Raw genomic sequence first — 25,282 nt, 5'->3', positions numbered from 1 at the left:
CTCCTTCGCTTCAGAACTACTGCCGCCTGCACCCTGTTCCCCCAATGGCTGCCAATCGGGGTCAACAACTGGGTCATCTATAACCTCCTCTTCTAGCTCGTGTGCAACTTCGTCTGTGTAACCGTGTAAGTCGGTGGTATAGCGTTCGTGACGGGGCAACATAGTCTCATCAGGGTCTGATTCTGGATCAGTACCCTGCGAGGGCAATGTTGTGGTCTGAGTCAAAGGACCAGCATAGTAGTCTGGCTGTGGCTGTGCATCAGTGCACTCCATGTCAGATTCAACTTGTAGTGGGCATGGCCTGTTAACTGTTTCACTTTCTAAGCCAGGGACGGTATGTGTAAAGAGCTCCATGGAGTAACCCGTTGTGTCGCCTGCTGCATCCTTCTCTGTTGCTGTTTTTGCTGAAGAGGACAAGGAAGCGACTTGTCCCTGACCGTGAACATCCACTAACGACGCGCTGCTTTTACATTTACCAGTTTCAGAAGAGGAGGCAAAAGAGCTAGAGGCTGAGTCAGCAAGGTAAGCCAAAACTTGCTCTTGCTGCTCCGGCTTTAAAAGCGGTTTTCCTACTCCCAGAAAAGGGAGCGTTCGAGGCTTTGTGTAGCCAGACGACGAACCTGGCTCCACAGCTCGAGACTTAGGTGCTATATTGTTTTTCCCACGACCACCCGATGCTCCACTACCACCATTACCAGCTGGCAATGAACGCCCACGGCCACGACCTCTTCCACCAGACTTCCTCATTGTTTTAAAAACGTCACCAAACTAACGGTATTTGTTACTGTCAAACAACTTACAAGGTGAACTCTAACTTCTGTATGATTTAGATATCCCTTTACAGGTGGGTGAGACCGCAAGGAAAATCAGGCACGATGTTACACACTCTGTTTTCTGTGGCACCAAATGAGATAGATGCCACACACGCAGGACTGTCACTCAAGCACAAAGGCCAAAATTAATCTCCCACCGTTTTTTTTTTTCAGGGACAATTTAGATACCAATTAAAAAAAAAACACTAGGCTTTCTATGGCACACTATTTAAGAGAGATGGCACACTCAGGACTGGCAGACAAGCAGAAAGTCCAATATTAATCTCCCAGTCTTTTTTTTCAGGGAGAATTTAGATACCAAATTTAAAAAAAAAAACACTAGGCTTTCTATGGCACACTATTTAAGAGAGATGGCACACTCCGGACTGGCAGACAAGCAGAAAGGCCAATATTAATCTCCCACTGTTTTTTTTTTCAGGGAGAATTTAGATACCAAATTAAAAAAAAACAAAAACTAGGCTTTCTATGGCCCACTATTTAAGAGAGATGGCACACTCAGGACTGGCAGACAAGCAGAAAGGCCAATATTAATCTCCCACTTTTTTTTTTTTCAGGGAGAATTTAGATACCAAATTTAAAAAAAAAAAACACTAGGCTTTCTATGGCCCACTATTTAAGAGAGATGGCACACTCAGGACTGGCACACAAGCAGAAAGGCCAATATTAATCTCCCACTGTTTTTTTTTTTTCAGGGAGAATTTAGATACCAAATTAAAAAAAAACACTAGGCTTTCTATGACCCACTGTTTAAGAGAGATGGCACACTCAGGACTGGCAGACAAGCAGAAAGGCCAATATTAATCTCCCACTGTTTTTTTTTTTTCAGGGAGAATTTAGATACCAAATTTAAAAAAAAAAAACACTACGCTTTCTATGGCCCACTATTTAAGAGAGATGGCACACTCAGGACTGGCAGACAAGCCGAAAGGCCAATATTAATCTCCCACTGTTTTTTTTTTTCAGGGTGAATTTAGATACCAAATTAAAAAAAAAAAACACTAGGCTTTCTATGGCCCACTATTTAAGAGAGATGGCACACTCAGGACTGGCACACAAGCAGAAAGGCCAATATTAATCTCCCACGTTTTTTTTTATTTTTTCAGGGAGAATTTAGATACCAAACTTAAAAAAAAAACACTAGGCTTTCTATGGCCCACTATTTAAGAGAGATGGCACACTCAGGACTGGCACACAAGCAGAAAGGCCAATATTAATCTCCCACTGTTTTTTTTTTTTCAGGGAGAATTTAGGTACCAAATTAAAAAAAAAACACTAGGCTTTCTATGGCTCACTATTTAAGAGAGATGGCACACTCAGGACTGGCAGACAAGCAGAAAGGCCAATATTAATCTCCCACTGTTTTTTTTTTTTCAGGGAGAATTTAGATACCAATTTAAAAAAAAAAAACCACTAGGCTTTCTACGGCCCACTATTTAAGAGAGATGGCACACTCAGGACTGGCAGACAAGCAGAAAGGCCAATATTAATCTCCCACTTTTTTTTTTTTCAGGGAGAATTTAGATACCAAATTTAAAAAAAAAATCACTAGGCTTTCTATGGCCCACTATTTAAGAGAGATGGCACACTCAGGACTGGCAGACAAGTAGAAAGGCCAATATTAATCTCCCACTGTTTTTTTTTTCAGGGAGAATTTAGATACCAATTTTTTTTTTAAAAAAACACTGGGCTTTCTATGGCACACTATTTAAGAGAGATGGCACACTCAGGACTGGCACACAAGCAGAAAGGCCAATATTAATCTCCCACGTTTTTTTTTATTTTTTCAGGGAGAATTTAGATGCCAAATTAAAAAAAAAAACACTAGGCTTTCTATGGCCCACTATTTAAGAGAGATGGCACACACAGGACTGGCACTCTAGCAGAAATGCCAATCTTACATTTAATCTCCCACTACTTTTTTTTTTAGGGAGAATTAAAAAAAAAAAAGGGACTGTCCTACAATTACTATCTCCCTGCAGTAATCTCAGCCAGGTATGGCAGGCAGCAATAAGAAGGAGTGGACTGCTGCACAAATTAAATCAAATGTGTGGACAAACAAAAAAGATAGCTGTGCAGAAAGGAAGGAACAACAGGATTTGTGCTTTGAAAAAAGCAGTTGGTTTGCACAGCGGCATACACACCGCAATGCAGCTATCAGGGAGCCTTCTAGGGCAGCCCAATGAGCTACAGCGTTGAGGAAAAAAAAAAGTAGCTTCCACTGTCCCTGCAAACAAAAGGTGGTGTTGGACAGTGGAAATCGCTACAGCACAAGCGGTTTGGTGGTTAATGGACCCTGCCTAACGCTATCCCTGCTTCTGATGAAGCGGCAGCAACCTCTCCCTATGCTCAGATCAGCAGCAGTAAGATGGCGGTCGGCGGGAACGCCTCTTTATAGCCCCTGTGACGCCGCAGACAGCAAGCCAATCACTGCAATGCCCTTCTCTAAGATGGTGGGGACCAGGACCTATGTCATCACGCTGCCCACACTCTGCGTCCATCTTCATTGGCTGAGAAATGGCGCTTTTAGCGTCATTGAAACACGACTTTGGCGCGAAAGTCGCGTACCGCATGGCCGACCCCACACAGGGGTCGGGTCGGGTTTCGTGAAACCCGACTGTGCCAAAAGTCGGCGACTTTTGAAAATGAACTATCCATTTCGCTCAACCATACCCACCACCATTCACCAGATCCTAAACATATTAAAATCCAAAACAGAGGAGCCATATACCGATGGACCCCCAAACCAATTTCCACCAACTCCAAGGACTCCCTCCAGCCGCCACAACGAGAGGCCTTTGAACACCTTAAAGGCCCGAGACCCCACCCGACCGAAAAGCTATGGCCCTTTCAATGCCCTCCTGCAACCCGAGAGCCCAGAAATCCATTCAAATGAACGCCGTCTGCCAACCAATACTCCCCTTTTCCTGACTCCAGTTCAAATTGTCTAACCGCCACGCCCCCATTCCTAACCACAAAGGCGGACACCGCCCTGTTAACCTTTATGCGGGCCTTGTCAATTTTTTCCAAAGACCGCATGTGTTTCCACCGTTTCCGCGGCACAATCTCCGACCAAACGATACTCAACCCCGGGTACAAAACCCACAACCGCAAACAATCCTGCTTAATGTCTCTAACCAATTCTCGAAAAGGTCGGACCCCTAGGTCGTTACCCCCCACATGCAAGACCAAAACGTCGGGGGCTCTATCCAATCTCACGCTGTTATGAATCTCCCGCAACACGCGATTCCAGGCCATTCCCCGAAAACCAAGCCACCGGATGACTGCCACGCTTCGGTCAAAACCAAGTTGCCTGCCCTCTGTCCGAACATCGGCGCGCAGAGCTCCCCAATGCACGTACGAGTGTCTGAGAATCCACACCAATAAGGCTTGGGGACCTGGAAAACAAAACACAAACTCAACAAATGCCACCGCATAAAGAAAAACCGCTCCATCCAGACCTATAAAACCGCCTCAACCACCTCTTTTGGCCGCACATAACTCTTAAAGCGGTTGGAGCGCCACCTACCAATCTTGCGAATGGCGGAAGCCCTCAACCCCCCAATTGCCGCCTCAGTTGCGGCTCCTATCCGGAAAGAGTGAGGGGCAAAACAAGCCCCATCCAAACCTACCAAAGCAATCGCCTTTTTGAAGACCACCGTGAACTGGTATTGGGACAAGCAGGAACAGTCTTGGTGACATAACAAAGACCGATCTGTTGTGAATTCTGTGGCAGAGCTCCCTCCTGTGGTCACAAGTGGTACTTCGGCTGATTCTCTCTGTGAGCTTCCGTTGGTGGAGGAAAGTGGTACTGCGGCTTCTGAGTTTCCTTCCTCAGGTGATGTGGTGAAGTCGTTAGGTGCTGCTCTATTTAACTCCACCTAGTGCTTTGATCCTGGCCTCCAGTCAGTGTTCTAGTATTGGACCTGTTTTCTCCTGGATCGTTCCTGTGGCCTGCTGCTCTGCATAGCTAAGTTCTGCTTTGCTATTTTATTTGCTGTTTTTTCTGTCCAGCTTGTTTATTTGTTTTTTCCTGCTTGCTGGAAGCTCTGGGACGCAGAGGGTGTACCTCCGTGCCGTTAGTTCGGTACGGAGGGTCTTTTTGCCCCCTTTGCGTGGTTTTTGTAGGGTTTTGTGTTGACCGCAAAGTTACCTTTCCTATCCTCGCTCTGTTCAGAAAGTCGGGCCTCACTTTGCTAAATCTATTTCATCTCTACGTTTGTCTTCTCATCTTAACTCACAGTCATTATATGTGGGGGCTGCCTTTTCCTTTGGGGTATTTCTCTGAGGCAAGGTAGGCTTATTTTCTATCTTCAGGCTAGCTAGTTTCTCAGGCTGTGCCGAGTTGCATAGGGAGCGTTAGGCGCAATCCACGGCTGCCTCTAGTGTGGTTGGAGAGGATTAGGGATTGCGGTCAGCAGAGTTCCCACGTCTCAGAGCTCGTTCAATGTTTTTGGGTTATTGTCAGGTCACTGTAGGTGCTCTTGCATGAAAAGAAGCTGCGGAGACACCATCACGTGTTTCTCGACGCAAGCAGTGAATAGCCAGGCCTTTCCCCGGGAAGGAACAACCACGGGAAGGGCAGCATCCTATGAAGGAAAGCCACCTATGCCAAGCATGGTATCCATCCACAGACAGCTGTTTCGGGGTTTTTGCCCCTCATCAGTGTGGAGTAGGAATCTGGCTATTAGGAGCAGTGCCTAGTAAAAAGGCTATAAAGGCACAGATGATTGGCCTCGGGGAGACCAAAACATCCAACACCGCGGAGACACCATCACGTGTTTCTCAACGCAGTGATTCCAGAACACTGCCCCCATCCCTTATGGGAAATATGCAGATGCATGAAAAGAAGCTGCGGAGACACCATCACGTGTTTCTCGACGCAAGCAGTGAATAGCCAGGCCTTTCCCCGGGAAGGAACAACCACGGGAAGGGCAGCATCCTATGAAGGAAAGCCACCTATGCCAAGCATGGTATCCATCCACAGACAGCTGTTTCGGGGTTTTTGCCCCTCATCAGTGTGGAGTAGGAATCTGGCTATTAGGAGCAGTGCCTAGTAAAAAGGCTATAAAGGCACAGATGATTGGCCTCGGGGAGACCAAAACATCCAACACCGCGGAGACACCATCACGTGTTTCTCAACGCAGCGATTCCAGAACACTGCCCCCATCCCTTATGGGAAATATGCAGATGCATGAAAAGAAGCTGCGGAGACACCATCACGTGTTTCTCGACGCAAGCAGTGAATAGCCAGGCCTTTCCCCGGGAAGGAACAACCACGGGAAGGGCAGCATCCTATGAAGGAAAGCCACCTATGCCAAGCATGGTATCCATCCACAGACAGCTGTTTCGGGGTTTTTGCCCCTCATCAGTGTGGAGTAGGAATCTGGCTATTAGGAGCAGTGCCTAGTAAAAAGGCTATAAAGGCACAGATGATTGGCCTCGGGGAGACCAAAACATCCAACACCGCGGAGACACCATCACGTGTTTCTCAACGCAGTGATTCCAGAACACTGCCCCCATCCCTTATGGGAAATATGCAGATGCATGAAAAGAAGCTGCGGAGACACCATCACGTGTTTCTCGACGCAAGCAGTGAATAGCCAGGCCTTTCCCCGGGAAGGAACAACCACGGGAAGGGCAGCATCCTATGAAGGAAAGCCACCTATGCCAAGCATGGTATCCATCCACAGACAGCTGTTTCGGGGTTTTTGCCCCTCATCAGTGTGGAGTAGGAATCTGGCTATTAGGAGCAGTGCCTAGTAAAAAGGCTATAAAGGCACAGATGATTGGCCTCGGGGAGACCAATACATCCAACACCGCGGAGACACACGTGATGGTGTCTCCGCAGCTTCTTTTCATGCATCTGCATATTTCCCATAAGGGATGGGGGCAGTGTTCTGGAATCACTGCGTTGAGAAACACGTGATGGTGTCTCCGCGGTGTTGGATGTTTTGGTCTCCCCGAGGCCAATCATCTGTGCCTTTATAGCCTTTTTACTAGGCACTGCTCCTAATAGCCAGATTCCTACTCCACACTGATGAGGGGCAAAAACCCCGAAACAGCTGTCTGTGGATGGATACCATGCTTGGCATAGGTGGCTTTCCTTCATAGGATGCTGCCCTTCCCGTGGTTGTTCCTTCCCGGGGAAAGGCCTGGCTATTCACTGCTTGCGTCGAGAAACACGTGATTGTGTCTCCGCAGCTTCTTTTCATGCATCTGCATATTTCCCATAAGGGATGGGGGCAGTGTTCTGGAATCACTGCATTGAGAAACACGTGATGGTGTCTCCGCGGTGTTGGATGTTTTGGTCTCCCCGAGGCCAATCATCTGTGCCTTTATAGCCTTTTTACTAGGCACTGCTCCTAATAGCCAGATTCCTACTCCACACTGATGAGGGGCAAAAACCCCGAAACAGCTGTCTGTGGATCGATACCATGCTTGGCATATATGGCTTTCCTTCATAGGATGCTGCCCTTCCCGTGGTTGTTCCTTCCCGGGGAAAGGCCTGGCTATTCACTGCTTGCGTCGAGAAACACGTGATGGTGTCTCCGCAGCTTCTTTTCATGCATCTGCATATTTCCCATAAGGGATGGGGGCAGTGTTCTGGAATCACTGCGTTGAGAAACACGTGATGGTGTCTCCGCGGTGTTGGATGTTTTGGTCTCCCCGAGGCCAATCATCTGTGCCTTTATATACTGTAGGTGCTCTGACCTCTATGTCCATTGTGGTACTGAATTACCTTATCATAACACCGATCACGCCTAGGCTGAAGGCCCCAAAAACTGTTAAGGCAAGAGACCGGACACATAATAGAACCCGCGACTGAACCCAAAACAATTCTGCTACCCCGACCCTCCTGATCCGACTTTGAACGCCGCAACCATAGCTCCACCCGGCCCTCAGCCAACAACACGTCCCTGGCCAACAAGCCCCCGTCCCTTTTTTGTTAGGTGCCACCAACTCACCTACTCTAAAAGCCCCAAAAAAGGCCAACGAAAAAGCCAGACGAAACAAACAAAGCTCAAAAAACGAAAAACACAATGAAGACAATGCCTCGCCCAACTTTTCCAAAACGTTAAAAGACACGGGCCGCCTTGAATCTGTTCTTCCAGGCCGCCGCCTGAAACCTTTTACCGCCCTCTGCACCAAAAAGGACTTGGTGATATCATCCTGACACCGCAATTTGCAACCAAATGCCAAAGCCGCTATGACTCTTGACACCTTAGCAGCCGACCAACCCGCTGATGCCCCCCGGCTTAACCATGACAACAAGATCCCGACCTGATCTTGGTGGCTCACCCCACAAGATGCCGCCGCTAACAACTCCTCCCACTCACACCAAATTGCCTGATAAGCCTCCCAAGTTCTGGGAGCCAACGACGCCTTAATCAACGCCTGAGCGTCCCGGACACCACTAGCCAAAGTTCTGGAGGGCACTCCAAACCGACCATCTCCGCCTCCGGGGCCAAAGACCGAAAACGATCGAACTGTAAACGAGAAAGAGAGTCAGCGATAGAATTATGAACTCCCGGCACATGCGACGCTGTGACATGCGCGTTTAACGACAAACACAACAACACCAAATGCCGTAACACGCAAACCACCGGAGGCGATGATGCGGACAAACTGTTAATCGCGCACACCACCCCCATGTTATCGCAGCAAAACCGAACGCGCCTGTTCCGAAAAATCCCTTGCCACAAGTGCACCGCTACCAAAATGGGAAAAATCTCCAGAAGAGCAATGTTGCGAACCAAACTGAAAGAAATCCAACTCGCAGGCCATTTAGCCGCACACCATTGCCCCTGAAAGTAGGCCCCAAAACCCGAACCTCCAGCTGCGTCAGTAAATAACTCCAAAGACTCGTTGTCAATCACTCCCGCCATAAACAACGACCTGCCGTTATAAGTCTTCAGAAACTCACACCAAACTGCCAAATCCTCCTTGTGCTCTGCCGATAACCGCACGAAATGGTGAGGAGCCTTAACTCCCGCCGTGGCGCTAGCCAACCTAGAAAAAACTCGGCTCATCGGCATGACTCGACAAGCGAAATTAAGTTTACCAAGCAGCGATTGCAGGTCTCGCAAAGGCACCTTACGCAGGCGACCAGCCCGCCGAACATCCTCCCGCAGGCCCACCACTTTGTCCTCGGGCAACCGAAACTCCCACCGCACAGTATCGATGACTATGCCTAAGAAACACAAACACGTACTCGGGCCCTCTGTCTTACCAGGGGCCAGCGGAACGCCGAACCGCAACGCCACCCATTCAATCGCACTCAAAATCCTCGCACAACAATCGGACCCCGCCGGACCGATGCACAAAAAATCGTCTACGTAATGCAGTACAGAGTCACAACCAGACACGTCCCGCACAACCCATTCTAAAAAGGAACTAAACGCCTCAAACAGAGCACAAGACAACGAACAACCCATGGGCAAATATCTGTCAACAAAGAATCGATCCTCCCAAAAACAACCAAGAAGTCTAACACTAGACGGATGAACCGGCAGCAATCGAAAAGCAGATTCTATGTCCGTTTTTGCAAGAAGGGCGCCTTTTCCGCATTTTTGCACCCAAACTACCGCCTCGTCAAACGATGCGTAAACCACTGAACACAACTCAGGATCAATGCCGTCGTTCACCGACCTACCCTTAGGATACGACAGGTGCTGAATAAGGCGAAATTTACCCGCTTCCTTCCCAGAGGGGAAACAACCAAGTCCTCAATCGGAGCATGCTCAAACGGGCCCGCCATGCGGCCCAGAACCACCTCCTTACGTAACTTCTCCGAAACCACCTCAGGGTGTAACAAGGCTGAATGCAAATTTTTTCTAACCAACGGAACCACGAAAGGAGGGGCTGGAATAACAAAACCTTCCGTAAAGCCGGACAACAACACGGCCGCCTTTTCCCTATCCGGGTACCTATTTAGATAAGGGACCATCCTTTCCACCATCACCGGAGTCTCCCCCATGGGAATTACCTGAACCTGATTTTGCCTTGCCCTTCTTAAAGCATTTTGCGGCTCCGTGGGAGGAACCGTTGCAGTGGGAGCACAAATGCTTAAACTTACAATTGGCTCCAAATTTACACTGTCCCTCATTAAATTGCCAGCAGAAGCCCAATTTCTGTCCGCCTGCCTGACCAGCGCTGCCTGAGGTACTCCCCGCACCAGACTGTGATCCATGGCCGGACCCACCAGCCCCTCCCTGAAAGGGATGGCCGAACTTGTACTGCGCCATTACCCGCAACCAGAGGCCAATATCCTTCTGGTCCCATCTAATGGCCGGCCGCACCACTTTCCTCTGCCTAAACTGCTTGTCGTACCTGAGCCACGCCTGACCGCCATACACCCTGTGAGCCTCACTGATGGAATCCATATAGCAAAATAGCCCCGAGCAATTCTCAGGAGCCTTCTCGCCAATGACACTGACCAAAATGACAAAAGCCTGAAGCCAATTAGCAAAAGTCTGGGGAATTAAACGCCAACGCCGTTTTTCTTCCTCTTCCTTTTTTAAATCCTCCTTCTTCCCCTTGTCAATGTTAAATTTCTCTAGCGGAAGCAGTGAAAAAATTTTAACATACTCATCCTTACTTATCTTTTCCCTCACCTCTTTCTTAAGATGCGCCCCCATTGGGCCCTCAAAACACACGTATACTTCGCCGTGCGCCCTATCATCTAAGTGGACCCTGCACTCCTTTTCCTTCTCAGTCTGCACAGAAACCGAAACCGGCTCCGCAACCTCAGCCTGCACCACTGCTGCCCTAACCGGACTGCGCTGCGCACCAGACCAAGCACCCAAAAACCCCTGCAGAGCCACATCACGATCCAATCTAGCTAGCAGGTTCTCTACACTAGCCAAAAGCTCCCGCACCCCTGCCGCTTCACCGCTGCCTGCTACCCCTGCCGCAGCTACGCCGCTAAACGCTCCCTGACCACCACTAAATGCAGGCGCACCAGCGTCAGAAAGACAAACATGAGACACAGACGCATACTCACCGGGCTGCAAGGGATCTGTGGTCCCTCCAGCCGGAGTGCTGGTATCCGGACGTCCGCGAGCTGTCCAATCCGCCACCGACCCGTCCACCGATGTGCCCTGGAGGTGTCCATCATACCCGCTGCTCCGGGACATCGCCGACACGTGCGACACCGAATTCGGACTCCAAGCGATAGGGGGAGACGCCACCTGGACTGGTGAGGGCACGTCCTGCTGACCGGCGCCAGCCGCACTCCCGACCGCCGCAGAAGGCTGTCCGCTCCACAGCCCTGGAGCACGGGGACCCCCAACTGCTGCTGTAGGGGCCGACCCAGCGCCGTCCAGCCTCGGGCCGCCCGCCCCGCTTCCATCCACCGCTCCTCTGGGCCCAGCTCGCACCGCCGAGGCAGGCCACGCGGAAAGAACAACACCGCCGCGGCCTCCCGCTGCTCTAGGCCCCTGGCGCTGCCCGGCGCGTCTAGGCTCTGCCCCCACGGCGCCACGAGGTGAGGGCCTCGCAACCGCCGCTGCGCCCCCCCCTGGCTGTCGGATTCCTCCCAGGCCGGGGCCTACTCGCCGCTGCTCTTACCGGCGCCCGGCCTGGAGGGTCCCGGGAGGGGCTCCTACGCCTGCGGGGGGCACTTGGCCCAGGATCCGGCGATAGGCGCTCGGGGGGCCGTGTCCTCCAAGCTCGCCGGTCAAGAGGGGGGACCGCCGGCAAGGATCCGCTGCCACCGGCGCCGCCGTCCAGCAGGTGGGCCACCTGCGCCTCCAGCCATCCAGGAGCCCGAGAGGCTGCAGCTGCCCTCAGGCTCTGCAGCACAGCGTCCACACCTGACATGATGCTGCTTCTTGAGAAGGTGAGCGGGAACTGACCTGCCCCCGCCCCCTGACACTTCTCTAACCCCTCCACCACTAGCCCCCACCCCCTAATGTAATTAACCCCTTCAGCCCCACCCCCTCCTCTCCAACCCATTGTCATGCTGGCCTTCGCTTAGGCCATGGGGGGAGGGGACGGCTCGCTCCGGCCTGTCCTGTGAGGGTATCCAGGTACCATCGGGGATACCGTGGGACAAGCGCCAAGTGAAACCTCGTGGTGCGTGCATTCAGTTATCGGTAGGTGCGCAGGGGAGTACATGCCGATAACTCAGCCCCCCCCCCCCCCGCATCCTGGCACCCTAGCCATCAAGTGCCTAGTGGCAAATACAGCCCTGGGTGCCACTTCTGTGGACTGTACTGTGTGTGATGCTTAGGTACAGGATGAGGAGCGGAGGCCAATTGATGCAGCGCTTACCATCCACTGGAGCACATGCTCTTTCTGGCCCTCATCTACAAGGCTTGGATGAAGGTGTCCCGCAAGCTCTTTGCCTTGGAGTAACCCTGGACTCTGGTCTCTCCTTCAAAACACATATCCGTGCCATTGTCCACTTCCTGTCAACTACAGCTCAAAAATATTTCCCGAATTTGTACATTCCTTAATCAAAAATCGCAAAAACTCTAGTACTGTACATGCACTCATCATCTCCCGCCTCGACTACTGCAAGCTCCTGCTTTGTGCCCTCCCTTCTAACAGTTTCCCCTGTGTCATCCCTTGACAATTGATGGTAGCTATGGGGTTTTGCGTGGTATCTCTGGTGTCAACCCTTGAGTCTCTACTACTTGTAACTCCACCGCATACTCCACCCAGTGGCGTAGGAAGGGGGGGGGCTGGGGGGGCGGGCCGCCCCGGGCGGCACAATGCGGGGGGCGGCCGGTGCTGCAGGAGGAGGAAGAAAGAAAAAAAAAAGACGCGGGCCCTTTAAATCTTCGGACGGCGCCGTCCGCCGCCAAGACCAGGCTCCCCCCACCCCTGGCCCCTGCTCTAATACTCACCTCTCCTGGTTCCTGCGGCAGCTGCAGCGTCTTCAGCGCCCTCTGACTCTGCGACGTCTCAGGGCAGAGGGCGCGATGACGTCATCACTTTTTTTTCTTTATGTCTGACTCTGTCTGGGGGCAATGCTGGACACACTGGGGCAATACTGGAGAGCATCGGGCAGATTGCTGGACACACCGGGGCAATACTGGAGACCATGGGGCAGAATGCTGGACACACTGGGGCAATACAGAAGACCATGGGGCAGATTGCTGGACACACTGGGGCAATACTGGAGACCATGGGGCAGAATGCTGGACACACTGGGGCAATACTGGAGACCATGGGGCAGAATGCTGGACACACTGGGGCAATACTGGAGACCATGGGGCAGAATGCTGGACACACTGGGGCAATACAGGAGACCATGGGGCAGATTGCTGGACACACTGGGGCAATACTGGACATACTAGGGGCAATGTTGGAGACCCTGGGGCAGATTTCTGGACACACTGGGGCAATGCTGGGCACTGGGGCAGATTGCTGGACACACTGGGGCAATGCTGGACACTGGGGCAGATTGCTGGACACACTGGGGGCAATGCTGGACACACTGGGGCAATGCTGGACACACTGGGGCAATACTGGAGACCCTGGGGCAGATTTCTGGACACATTGAGGCAATGCTGGAGACCCTGGGGCAGATTTCTGGACACACTGGGGCAGATTTCTGGATATACTGGGACAATGCTGGAGACCCTGGGGCAGATTGCTGGACACGCTGGGGCAATGCTGGACACTGGGGCAGATTGCTGTGCACACTGGGGCAGATTGCTGTGCACACTGGGGCAGATTGCTGTGCACACTGGGGCAGATTGCTGTGCACACTGGGGCAATGCTGGAGACCCTGGGGCAGATTTCTGGACACACTGGGGCAATGCTGGACACTGGGGCAGATTGCTGGACACACTGGGGGTAAGATGCTGGACACACTGGGGCAATGCTGGACAACATGGGGGTAATATGCTGGAGACACTGGGGCAGATTGCTGGACACACTGGGGGCAGGACTTGAGGCATGGGCAGAATGTAGATACGGGGCATGATTGGAGACACGGGGCAGGATTGGATCATGGGGCAGGACGGATACGATGGAGGCTGGTGGGGCAGGATGGGGAGATCATATGGGGTAGAATGGATACTCATGAGGGCAGGATGCGAGAACATATGGCTGGAGCCAGGAATGAGATAAACGGGGCCAGGGTGGGGAATAGTATTACCATAGGGGCTATTTAAGGGATATTATTACTGCAGTGATGTATTTATTTTATTTTTTGAGTATACTGTTTTAAATGAGGGGGCGGTCCTGTTACTGTGCAGAGTGACACTATATCACCTTTTTTTCTTCATGTAGTGTAATGTAGAAGTTGTGAAAAATTAAGTAATGTGTTCTGCAAGCGGAGCTCGAGATAACTGTGTTATTTCCTGCAGAAACGAGTCCTGGCTGGAAGGAATGATGGCGGTCTGTGCTGGATGAAAGATGAAGGACTTCACCTAGAGACGTCACTGGTGAGTCAGTGTTACCTATACACTGACACTATACACTGTATACTATATACAGCGGTCCTGTGTACAATGTCACCAGTGATCACTGTATTATCTATACATTATATACAGAGTTCCTGTGTATAATACCACCAGTGATCTCTGTATTACCTCTACACAGACACTGCATACTAAGTACAGATCTCCTGTGAATACTGGCACTTATGGTGATAGTATTGTGGTTTTTTGTTATTACTGATCAGTATTGTAGTATTCAGTCACTATGTGGTGGTAATATGTGGTCTGGAAATGGTGTTGTGGTATTTGTCCCTTGTATGTAGTATTATTCGGTCACTATGTGGTCTGGTCATGGTGTGGTGGTATTAAGTCACAGGTTTGGCATGAGGGGGTGACACCATTAGGCCCAGTTTAAGTTCTACAAAACAGGAAAACCAATTTTGGTAACATTTGTGTGTATTGAGCCGGGGGAGGGGGGGGGGGGCGCCAAACTCGGGAACAGCCCCGGGCTGCAAAAGCTCTAGCTACGCCTCTGTGTCTGACACGCAGCAGCGATCAGGGATCCTGCTGAGAATCGTACGTCGTAGCAGATCGTTTGGAACTTTCTTTCGTCGCTGGATCTCCCGCTGTCATCGCTAGATCGGTGTGTGTGACACCGATCTAGCGATGCGATCTAGCGATGCGTTCGCTTGTAACCAGGGTAAACATCGGGTTACTAAGCGCAGGACCGCGCTGAGTAACCCGATGTTTACCCTGGTTACCAGCGTAAAAGTTAAAAAAAACAAACAGTACATACTTACATTCCGGTGTCCGTCAGGTCCCTAGCCGTCTGCTTCCCGCACTCACTGACTGCCGGCCGTAAAGTGAAAGCAGAGCACAGCGGTGACGTCACCGCTGTGCTGTGCTTTCACTTTACGGCCGGCAGTCAGTGAGTGCGGGAAGCAGACGGCTAGGGACAGACACCGGAATGTAAGTATGTGCTGTTTGTTTTTTTTTACGCTGGTAACCAGGGTAAACATCGGGTTACTAAGCGCGGTCCTGCGCTTAGTAACCCGATGTTTACCCTGGTTACCCGGGGACCTCGGCATCGTTGGTCGCTGGAGAGCTGTCTGTGTGACAGCTCCCCAGCGACCACACTACGATTTACCTACGATCATGGCCAGGTCGTATCGCTGGTCGTGATCGTAGGTAAATCGTATAGTGTGACGGTACCCTTACAGAGGACCCAACAACAAAGTTATCTGAAAAGAACACCACAGCCACAGAATCAAACTAGAGGCAATTTAATCTCTGTTTTTCTAGTGAATGCCTTTAAAAGATTGCAAAACACAGCGTGTGCCTCACCTTGGATGTGATTGTAACCCTCACTACATACATTGTATTGTTTGATCTCGTGCTATATTCTCTGGACTCTGTATGCGGTGCCAGAATTTTTCTTGTTGCATTATTTTTAGTAAGATGCAGCAGTGAGTTTGTTGTATAACTGCAGCGCTCACAAGGCTGGTAACAAAAGCATACAAGACACAGAAGCATCAGGTCACAAAAAAATTGCTGACTCCACACTAAACACTCCCGTAATGCAGTGCGAACTCAAAGTCCTGCAGCCGACCTGAGCAGTATGTCCTGGAAGGTAAGAATACACGCATATACAGTATATATGTACATAGGCAGCCGACCTGAACAGTATGTCCTGGAAGGTAAGAATACACGCATATACAGTATATATGTACATAGGCAGCCGACCTGAACAGTGTGTCCTGGAAGGTAAGAATACACGCATATACGGTATATATGTACATAGGCAGCCGACCTGAACAGTGTGTCCTGGAAGGTAAGAATACACGCATATACAGTATATATGCACATAGGCAGCCGACCTGAACAGTGTGTCCTGGAAGGTAAGAATACACGCATATACAGTATATATGTACATAGGCAGCCGACCTGAACAGTGTGTCCTGGAAGGTAAGAATACACGCATATACGGTATATATGTACATAGGCAGCCGACCTGAACAGTGTGTCCTGGGGAGGTATGTATATGCACACACTTTATCTCGGAGTCACCATCAGTACCTGAACATGTCAGCAGAACCACCAACATTACATGATTATGTCACTAGAACCACTGCACATGTATACATCTACAAAACTACCATTAATACATAAATTCATCACTCAAACCTTCATTACTACATGAAAACCACACCGTCATTAGTACATGGGTACATAATACAGCACCAAACTTATTACAGCAGTCAATTGTAAAGTCAGGTTACCCTCCTTCTGTAAACTGCCCCCCATGCTATGCCATCACACTATCCTTCTTTCTGAAAACTTTCCAGTCATACTGAGCCTTTGCACTGTCCATTTTCATCTTTAGGGCTCCTTTTCACTTGCGAGAAATACATCTGAGTCTTGCAGGTTAAAACCAAGCTCTGGCGCCGGCACTCCGAAGCGGAGCGTGCGGCTGCATAGCAATACATGGAGCTGCACGCTCCGCTCCCGAGTGACGGCGCCAGAGCTTGGTTTTAACCTGCGAAACTCGGACGTATTTCTCGCAAGTGAGAAGGAGCCCTAACTATCTCACCACACTGTGCCCGTGCACTGTTCCTTTTGTATACTAATCAACCCATAATGTGCCCTTGCACTGTCCCCCTCCTGTTTATTGCTATGCCCTTGTACTGTCTCCCTTTCTGTATAATGCCCCTCATATTGTGCGCACCTTCTCTGTACTGATCCACTACACTGTGCCCTTCTTCTGTGCCTCATGTATACCGATCCCCCATAATGTTCCTGTGAGGAGCTGGCCATAGATTAAAGACTATTGGGCTAATGACTATAGAGTGGGGTCCACAGCTTTATGAGATGCAGACTCTTCCAGCACAGAGCACCAGTTGCATCGATATTGTTGTTTTTTATTAGTGATTTGCTTGCTCGTCAGTTCATCCTCAGGAATCAATGAAACTTGCCCACACAGAAAATTGCCAACTGCAGCATCAAAGTTTCAGATCCATGATATTTGAGGTGAAAGGTGAAGAATGCCCACAGAAAATTGCTCACAGGCTGAATTATAGGTTAAATGCTCTGTAGGACAGGGGGGTAGTATATGCAGGTATACGTGAGATGCTCTGCAGGGCAGAAGAATAATATATACATATAGGTGAGATGCTCTGCAGGACAGAGAATAGCAAAGAGATATAGGTTAAATGCACTGCAGGACAGGGGGATATTATGCAGGTATATGTGAGATGCTCTGCAGGGCAGAAGAATAATATAGAATTATAGGTGAGATGCTCTGCAGGACAGAATAGCAAAGATCTATAGGTTAAGTGCTCTGCAGGACAGGGGGATAGTATGCAGGTATACGTGAGATGCTCTGCAGAACAGAGAATAGTATAGAATTATAGATGAGATGCTCTGCAGCACAGAAGAATGTCGGTGAAAATTGCCCACACGTAAACTACCGACAAGTTTATTAAGAACAGTTTATTAAGAAGTTCTAATAACAACAATAACAAGTTTATTAAACAATCATTGCACACCTGCAAATAATTAGCTGCCGGGTGATTGTCCTTGACTTCCATGGGCTCGATTGAAATACAATACAGCACAACACAGGCAGCAAAGAAAATGCAGAATGGATTTCAACAAAGGTCTCTGGGCCCAGTTTACTTCTCCAGGTTCTACAGGATCGGTTCACTCATCCCTATTCCAAGAATACGGATTCTGTTCTTAGGAGTTGTCATTCCACTGTGCTAACAATAATTCCACTCTCAGTGTGCTGTGTATGGGCCTATAGACCCTTATTCCACTCTCAGTGTGCTGTGTATGGGCCTAGAGACCCTTATTCCACTCTCAGTGTGGTGTGTCTGGGCTTAGAGACCCTTATTCCACTCTCAGTGTGCTGTGTCTGGGCCTAGAGACCCTTATTCCACTCTCATTGTGGTGTGTCTGGGCTTAGAGACCCTTATTCCACTCTCAGTGTGCTGTGTCTGGGCCTAGAGACCCTTATTCCACTCTCATTGTGGTGTGTCTGGGCTTAGAGACCCTTATTCCACTCTCAGTGTGCTGTGTATGGGCCTAGTGTTGTAAATTCTGTGGCCAAGCTCCCTCCTGTGGTCGTGAGTGGTACTGCGGCTGGTTCTGTCTATAAGCTTCCTTTGGTGGATGAGAGTGGTACTGCGGCTTCTGAGTTTCCTTCCTCAGGTGATGAGGTTAAGTCGTTAGGTGCTGCTCTATGTAACTCCACCTGGTGCTTTGATCCTGGCCTCCAGTCAATGTTCTAGTATTGGTCTTGCTTCCTCCTGGATCGTTCCTGTGGCCTGTCTATCCTGCATAGCTAAGTTCTGCTTATGTTATTTTTGTTTGCTATATTTTCTGTCCAGCTTGCTATATTGGTTTTTCTTGCTTGCTGGAAGCTCTGAGACGCACAGGGAGCACCTCCGTACCGTTAGTCGGTGCGGAGGGTCTTTTTGCCCCTCTGCGTGGTTGTTTGTAGGTTTTTGTGTTGACCGCAAAGCTATCTTTCCTATCTTCGGTCTATTCAGTAAGTCGGGCCTCACTTTGCTAAATCTATTTAATCTCTGTGTTTGTATTTCATCTTTACTCACAGTCATTATATGTGGGGGGCTGCCTTTTCCTTTGGAGAATTTCTCTGAGGCAAGGTAGGCTTATTTTTCTATCTTCAGGGCTAGTTAGTTTCTCAGGCTGTGCCGAGTTGCATAGGGAGCGTTAGGCGCAATCCACGGCTACCTCTAGTGTGGTGTGATAGGATTAGGGATTGCGGTCAGCAGAGTTTCCACGTCTCAGAGCTCGTCATATGTTTTTGGTAAATGTCAGGTCACTTTGTGTGCTCTGAACTTCAAGGTCCATTGTGGTTCTGAATTACCTGTTCATAACAGTACTGGAGGCCCAAAGTACTAATGCTTCTCAATAGAGGGAAAAGAGAAGTTCTGAGACCATTTTTTTTTCTTTGCACTGTGTTCTGTCTTTCTTTTCCCCTTTACATCAGGGTGGTTCAGAACACAGGTGTGGACATGGACATTCAGGGTCTGTCCTCTTTGATGGATAATCTCACTATAAGAGTACAGAACATTCAAGATTTAGTGGTTCAGAGTCCTATGTTAGAACCTAGAATTCCTATTCCTGAGTTATTTTCTGGAGATAGAGCTAAGTTTTTGAATTTTAAAAATAATTGTAAACTATTTCTGGCTTTGAAACCCCGCTCCTCTGGTGACCCAGTTCAACAAGTTAAAATCATTATTTCTTTATTACGTGGCGACCCTCAAGACTGGGCATTTTCCCTTGCGCCAAGAGATCCTGCATTATGTAATATTGATGCGTTTTTTCTGGCGCTCGGATTGCTGTACGACAAACCTAATTCAGTGGATCTGGCAGAGAAAAATTTGCTGGCTCTGTGTCAGGGTCAGGATGAGATAGAGATTTATTGTCAGAGGTTTAGAAAGTGGTCCGTGCTCACTCAATGGAATGAATGTGCGCTGGCAGCTATTTTCAGAAAGGGTCTCTCTGAAGCCCTTAAGGATGTCATGGTGGGATTTCCTATGCCTGCTGGTCTGAATGAGTCTATGTCTTTGGCCATTCAGATCGGTCGACGCTTGCGCGAGCGTAAATCTGTGCACCATTTGGCGGTATTATCTGAGCATAAACCTGAGCCTATGCAGTGCGATAGGACTTTAACCAGAGCTGAAAGGCAAGAACACAGACGTCAGAATGGGCTGTGTTTCTACTGTGGTGATTCCACTCATGCTATCTCCGATTGTCCTAAGCGCACTAAGTGGTTCGCTAGGTCTGCCACCATTGGTACGGTACAGTCGAAATTTCTTTTGTCCGTTACTTTGATCTGCTCTTTGTCTTCCTATTCTGTCATGGCATTTGTGGATTCAGGCGCTGCTCTGAATTTGATGGACTTGGAGTTTGCTAGGCGCTGTGGGTTTGTCTTGGAGCCCTTGCAGTGTCCAATTCCATTGAGAGGAATTGATGCTACACCTTTGGCCAAGAATAAGCCTCAGTATTGGACCCAGCTGACCATGTGCATGGCTCCTGCGCACCAGGAGGATATTCGCTTTCTGGTGTTGCATAATCTGCATGATGTGGTCGTGTTGGGGTTGCCATGGCTAAAAGTCCATAACCCAGTATTAGATTGGAAATCAATGTCTGTGTCCAGCTGGGGTTGTCAGGGGGTACATGGTGATGTTGCATTTCTGTCTATCTCATCATCCACCCCTTCTGAGGTCCCAGAGTTCTTGTCTGATTACCGGGATGTATTCGATGAGCCCAAGTCCAATGCCCTACCTCCGCATAGGGATTGTGATTGTGCTATTGATTTGATTCCTGGTAGTAAGTTTCCTAAGGGTCGACTGTTTAATTTATCTGTACCTGAGCACGCCGCTATGCGGAGTTACGTGAAGGAGTCTTTAGAGAAGGGTCATATTCGCCCGTCATCATCGCCATTGGGAGCGGGGTTCTTTTTTCTAGCCAAGAAGGATGGTTCGCTGAGACCTTGTATTGATTATCGCCTTCTAAATAAAATTACGGTCAAATTTCAGTACCTCTTGCCGCTGCTGTCTGATTTGTTTGCTCGGATTAAGGGGGCTAGTTGGTTCACCAAGATAGATCTTCGTGATGCGTATAATCTTGTGCGTATTAAACGGGGCGATGAATGGAAAACAGCATTTAATACGCCCGAAGGCCATTTTGAGTACCTGGTTATGCCATTCGGACTTTCTAATGCTCCATCAGTGTTTCAGTCCTTTATGCATGACATCTTCCGAGAGTACCTGGATAAATTCCTGATTGTATACTTGGATGATATTTTGGTCTTCTCGGATGATTGGGAGTCTCATGTGAAGCAGGTCAGAATGGTGTTCCAGGTCCTGCGTGCTAATTCTTTGTTTGTGAAAGGGTCAAAGTGTCTCTTTGGTGTTCAGAAGATTTCATTTTTGGGGTTCATTTTTTCTCCTTCTACTATTGAGATGGACCCTGTTAAAGTTCAGGCCATTTATGATTGGACTCAGCCAACATCTCTGAAGAGTCTGCAGAAGTTCCTGGGCTTTGCTAATTTTTATCGTCGCTTCATCGCTAATTTTTCCAGCATTGCTAAACCGTTGACTGATTTAACCAAGAAGGGTGCTGATGTGGTCAATTGGTCTTCTGCTGCTGTGGAAGCTTTTCAGGAGTTGAAGCGTCGTTTTTCTTCTGCCCCTGTGTTGTGCCAACCAGATGTTTCGCTTCCGTTCCAGGTCGAGGTTGATGCTTCCGAAATTGGAGCAGGGGCTGTTTTGTCGCAGAGAAGTTCTGATTGCTCGGTGATGAAACCATGCGCCTTCTTTTCCAGGAAATTTTCGCCTGCTGAGCAAAATTATGATGTTGGCAATCGAGAGTTGCTAGCCATGAAGTGGGCATTCGAGGAGTGGCGTCATTGGCTTGAAGGAGCTAAGCATCGCGTGGTGGTCTTGACTGATCACAAAAACTTGACTTATCTCGAGTCTGCCAAACGGTTGAATCCTAGACAGGCTCGTTGGTCGCTGTTTTTCTCCCGTTTTGACTTTGTGGTTTCGTACCTTCCGGGCTCTAAAAATGTGAAGGCGGATGCCCTGTCTAGGAGTTTTGTGCCCGATTCTCCGGGTTTGTCTGAGCCAGCGGATATTCTCAAAGAGGGGGTAATTTTGTCTGCCATCTCCCCTGATTTGCGGCGGGTGCTGCAAAAATTTCAGGCTAATAGACCTGACCGTTGCCCAGCAGAGAAACTGTTTGTCCCTGATAGGTGGACGAATAAAGTTATCTCTGAGGTTCATTGTTCGGTGTTGGCTGGTCATCCTGGAATCTTTGGTACCAGAGATTTGGTGGCTAGATCCTTTTGGTGGCCGTCTCTGTCGCGGGATGTGCGTTCTTTTGTGCAGTCCTGTGGGATTTGTGCTCGGGCTAAGCCCTGCTGTTCTCGTGCCAGTGGGTTGCTTTTGCCCTTGCCGGTCCCGAAGAGGCCTTGGACACATATCTCTATGGATTTTATTTCGGATCTCCCCGTCTCTCAAAGAATGTCGGTCATTTGGGTGGTTTGTGATCGCTTCTCTAAGATGGTCCATTTGGTGCCCTTGACTAAATTGCCTTCCTCCTCTGATTTGGTGCCGTTGTTTTTCCAGCATGTGGTTCGTTTACATGGCATTCCAGAGAACATCGTTTCTGACAGAGGTTCCCAGTTTGTTTCGAGGTTTTGGCGAGCTTTTTGTGCTAGGATGGGCATTGATTTGTCTTTTTCCTCGGCTTTCCATCCTCAGACAAATGGCCAGACTGAACGAACCAATCAGACCTTGGAAACATATCTGAGATGTTTTGTTTCTGCTGATCAGGATGATTGGGTGTCCTTTTTGCCTTTGGCTGAGTTCGCCCTTAATAATCGGGCCAGCTCGGCTACTTTGGTTTCGCCGTTTTTCTGCAATTCTGGGTTCCACCCTCGTTTCTCTTCAGGGCAGGTTGAGTCTTCGGACTGTCCTGGTGTGGATACTGTGGTGGAAAGGTTGCAGCAGATTTGGACTCATGTAGTGGACAATCTGACTTTGTCCCAGAAGAAGGCTCAACGTTTCGCTAACCGCAGGCGCTGTGTGGGTCCCCGACTTCGTGTTGGGGATTTGGTTTGGTTGTCATCTCGTTATATTCCTATGAAGGTTTCCTCTCCTAAATTTAAGCCTCGTTTCATTGGTCCATATAGGATTTCTGAGGTTCTTAATCCTGTGTCTTTTCGTTTGACTCTTCCAGCTTCTTTTTCCATCCATAACGTGTTCCATAGGTCATTGTTGCGGAGATACGTGGCACCTGTGGTTCCATCACTTGATCCTCCTGCTCCGGTTTTGGTTGAAGGGGAATTGGAGTATATTGTGGAGAAGATTTTGGATTCTCGTGTTTCGAGACGGAAACTCCAGTAATTGGTTAAGTGGAAGGGTTATGGTCAGGAAGATAATTCCTGGGTCTTTGCCTCTGATGTCCATGCTGCCGATCTGGTTTGTGCCTTTCATGTGGCTCATCCTGGTCAGCCTGGGGGCTCTGGTGAGGGTTCGGTGACCCCTCCTCAAGGGGGGGGTACTGTTGTGAATTCTGTGGCCAAGCTCCCTCCTGTGGTCGTGAGTGGTACTGCGGCTGGTTCTGTCTATAAGCTTCCTTTGGTGGATGAGTGGTACTGCGGCTTCTGAGTTTCCTTCCTCAGGTGATGAGGTTAAGTCGTTAGGTGCTGCTCTATGTAACTCCACCTGGTGCTTTGATCCTGGCCTCCAGTCAATGTTCTAGTATTGGTCTTGCTTCCTCCTGGATCGTTCCTGTGGCCTGTCTATCCTGCATAGCTAAGTTCTGCTTATGTTATTTTTGTTTGCTATATTTTGTGTCCAGCTTGCTATATTGGTTTTTCTTGCTTGCTGGAAGCTCTGAGACGCAGAGGGAGCACCTCCGTACCGTTAGTCGGTGCGGAGGGTCTTTTTGCCCCTCTGCGTGGTTGTTGGTAGGTTTTTGTGTTGACCGCAAAGCTATCTTTCCTATCCTCGGTCTATTCAGTAAGTCGGGCCTCACTTTGCTAAATCTATTTAATCTCTGTGTTTGTATTTCATCTTTACTCACAGTCATTATATGTGGAGGGCTGCCTTTTCCTTTGGGGAATTTCTCTGAGGCAAGGTAGGCTTATTTTTCTATCTTCAAGGCTAGTTAGTTTCTCAGGCTGTGCCGAGTTGCATAGGGAGCGTTAGGCGCAATCCACGGCTACCTCTAGTGTGGTGTGATAGGATTAGGGATTGCGGTCAGCAGAGTTTCCACGTCTCAGAGCTCGTCATATGTTTTTGGTAAATGTCAGGTCACTTTGTGTGCTCTGAACTTCAAGGTCCATTGTGGTTCTGAATTACCTGTTCATAACACCTAGAGACCCTTATTCCACTCTCATTGTGGTGTGTCTGGGCTTAGAGACCCTTATTCCACTCTCAGTGTGCTGTGTCTGGGCCTAGAGACTCTTATTCCACTCTCAGTGTGGTGTGTCTGGGCTTAGAGACCCTCATTCCACTCTCAGTGTGGTGTGTCTGGGCCTAGAGACCCTTATTCCACTCTCAGTGTGCTGTGTATGGGCCTAGAGACCCTTATTCCACTCTCAGTGTGGTGTGTCTGGGCCTAGAGATCCTTATTCCATTCTCAGTGTGGTGGGGGTGGGCCTAGAGACCTTTATTCCACTCTCATTGTGGTGTGTCTGGGCCTAGAGACCCTTATCCTACTCTCATTGTGGTGTGTTTGGGCCTAGAGACCCTTATTCCACTCCCATTGTGGTGTGTGTGGGCCTAGAGACCCTTATTCCACTCTCATTGTGGTGTGTCTGGGCCTAGAGACCCTTATTCCACTCTCATTGTCGTGTGTCTGGACCTATAGACCCTTATTCCACTCTCAGTGTGGGGTGTCTGGGCCTAGAGATCCTTATTCCACTCTCAGTGTGGTGGGGGTGGGCCTTGAGACCCTTATTCCACTCTCATTGTGGTGTGGCTGGGCCTAGAGACCCTTATTCTACTCTCATTGTGGTGTGTTTGGGCCTAGAGACCCTTATTCCGCTCTCATTGTGGTGTGTCTGGGCCTAGAGACCCTTATTCCACTCTCATTGTGGTGTGTCTGGGCCTAGAGACCCTTTTCCACTCTCATTGGGGCGTGTCTGGGCCTAGAGACCCTTATTCCACGCTCATTGTGGTGTGTCTGGGCCTAGAGACCCTTATTCAAATCCACTCTGCATTTTCTTCCATCCTATGCCTGCCTGCACCTGCAGTATATGTGTATGATACATAACTAGGTAGGATCTGTTCACTCTTACTCTTCGTAGTCATAAGTGGACAGGGAAGGAAGTTCAGGCCCCAGATTCACTGCCACTGAAGTCAATGCGAGAGCGGAGCTGCTATGGCACTTCCGCTCCTCTGACAGAATCACACCTTTCTACTGTGCCTTCTGGGCTTCCAGGACCATCTATCTCAGCCAGCAGCACCCTGCTTTTGGTGGGCACCCACTGAGATGATAATGTATTAGATC

The 25,282-nt window shown here is 49.2% G+C and overlaps 1 protein-coding gene across 4 annotated transcripts in view; it reads left to right on the top strand.

The window, feature by feature from the left end:
• The window catches only part of ASPDH (aspartate dehydrogenase domain containing), a 205,338-nt gene that overhangs the window by 11,599 nt on the left and 168,457 nt on the right, over positions 1–25,282 (top strand). The window contains exon 1 of one of the 4 annotated variants that reach the window (XM_069726380.1): positions 15,797–15,857. The exons of 1 other annotated variant lie outside the window; for it this stretch is intronic. The gene's annotated coding sequence lies outside the window, so the exon portion shown is untranslated. Of the gene's footprint in view, positions 1–15,796; positions 15,858–15,882; positions 15,925–25,282 lie in introns of those variants that run through there. 2 more of the 4 variants (XM_069726356.1, XM_069726365.1) reach the window with 2 other exon arrangements.

Source organism: Ranitomeya imitator, chromosome 1 (genome assembly GCF_032444005.1).
Source record: "Ranitomeya imitator isolate aRanImi1 chromosome 1, aRanImi1.pri, whole genome shotgun sequence".
Taxonomy (NCBI): Eukaryota; Metazoa; Chordata; class Amphibia; order Anura; family Dendrobatidae; genus Ranitomeya; species Ranitomeya imitator.
The sequence above is the reverse complement of the archived record's forward strand: the minus strand, read 5'-3'. Positions and strand labels throughout refer to the sequence as shown.